Below are 2406 nucleotides of genomic sequence, written 5' to 3' on the forward strand. Positions count from 1 at the left end.
ATGTCAAATTTATTAAAATATTAAATAATGTCACATTATATATAATTAAAAATTAATTAAAAAATAAGAAATCATTTTATTGACAGATATTTACTAGCATTATATATTAGATACACAAAATTGTCAATATTATACATAAAGTAATCATGTTTCATTTGTTATTAAATATTAATAGTTTTATATATAAAATTATATATAAAACTATAATAATAAGAATATTTGCATAATTACATTATATTAATATATATTATTATGCAGAGTTTAACAAAATTTGAATGTTTATTTCTAAGTTGCAATATAATGAATAATTTATAATAATTTTCAAAATAACTTTCAAAATAAAAATTTTAATTAATTACAGTATTTTATATTTTAAAAAACCAAAAATCATTTTAAGAATAATACAAGGATAAATGATATTACTATAATTTGTTAAGATAGGATTTATTTCTTAACAATATTCGCTAACACAATTAAATGTTACGTAGAACAATATTATTGGTTGGCGACACAATCCACATTGTGCTTACTATATGTATTATTTCACATGTAATTCATGATTTACAAAGAGAAAATTTGTTTTTAGAAGATAAGGATGCGTTCGTCACTCAAATAATTCGTCATTTGTTATATGTTCTTAAATATTTTAATATTATTTGTTTTACTCAATATGTTATCACTATTACATAAGAAAAGACAATATAAAGCTATGTATCTGTGATCAATATATGTACATAATAGTTTATTTATATATTTAATCAATATCCTGAAATCAATATCCAATATCTATATAATATTTTTTTTACAAAAATTATTGCCTAAATATGTAAAGTACAAATAATAAAGATAATGATGGATCATAATGAAATATTAGATACATGTATTCACGATTTATATAGGATAATGTATTCATTTGTTATTTTTTTAAATTAATAAATAGAGATCCATTTAAATAATATTATATTTCAAATATTATATCTAAAAATAGTATTATTTTGACAAAAATGTATACTTCATATATCTAGTTTAAATTATGAAATTTAATTAATGTTAAAATATATATAATATTTAAGTAATATCTTATATAACAAATTTATTTATAACAATAATCAAAAAGAAAAAATATCATTAATAATAATGTTTGAATATTATTGTTTGCAATCTTGCTGTTAATTATTTTATAGTTTATTAAATTGAGTTATACAATATATTAAAATACTTTTATATTTAAATCTTTTATTGTTATTTTGAATAATGAAAACTTGAAAATAAAATTTTTTATATATTTCTGATGAGATCATCTAATAATAAACAATGAAATATAAATAAGATATTCTCTGTTTTTATTCTTTTTAACGCGAAGTTAAAATACATTCTGTTTATTATTTAATTGAGTGTCGATACACATCATCTTGACTTCTTAAAACAAATATTTAGCATGTGCTACTGCAAGATTTCTGAAACCATTATACAATAATATACGTAGCTATACCTGTGCGATAAACTACTAAAACCTGACTTATTAGTGTCTTTAACACACACCATGTAAAATATGTACAAAGATTTATGGAGCCCAACTCCTAATTTTCTTTCATTTTTCCCCCAATATATGATCATGTTGTCTGATACCATAAAGCATGTCCGCGACTGATTTTTTTATAAAAAATATATAATATATATATATCTATATAAAATTTCATTTTTTCTTTTCTCAGCCAACATGTCTTCGTACAAATTTAATTCCACTCAGGGGTATTTGATTTTGTTTTCTGCAACTTGTTTCTTAACTTTAATTTTTCATTTTCTTTTAATTTAGTACCTGAGGTACTTTAACGCTCAAATAGAAATATAAATGCATCTTTGACCAATTACGATATATATGACGATGAACGTCTAATACCTATTTAATGATTAAAGCACAATGGCAGCAATTTTTCGAATATAATGCAAAAAGGCTGTAAATTGATAAATGTTGTTGAGCTGCATTCATGACAATTGCATAAAAATCCAATTTTATGCCTTTTGTCAAGAAATTTAATTTGAAGTACGAATATTAATTACAATAAATCTTAATATTTTATATTTGAGAATAACTATAATATGATATTTTATTTGTGTAAATTATTTACATAAATTAAAGTAATTTCTTTTAGAAATTAAAATTGTGCTATATTTCACATGCATATCAATGTACAATCATCCATTCATAAATTGTTTACGTACATTGCTTTGAATATGATCATTTTTTTTTACTTTAAAAATTACATTAAATTGCAACATTTTATTCTTTAAATAAAAAATTTCGATCATAAGAGTACTAAAATTCTAATTATATATATATATATAATATATATATATATATTATATATATATATATATATTGTGAATCACTAACATTACTATATT

This window comes from Apis dorsata, unplaced genomic scaffold (assembly GCF_000469605.1).
Source record: "Apis dorsata unplaced genomic scaffold, Apis dorsata 1.3 scaffold_265, whole genome shotgun sequence".
Classification (NCBI taxonomy): Eukaryota; Metazoa; Arthropoda; class Insecta; order Hymenoptera; family Apidae; genus Apis; species Apis dorsata.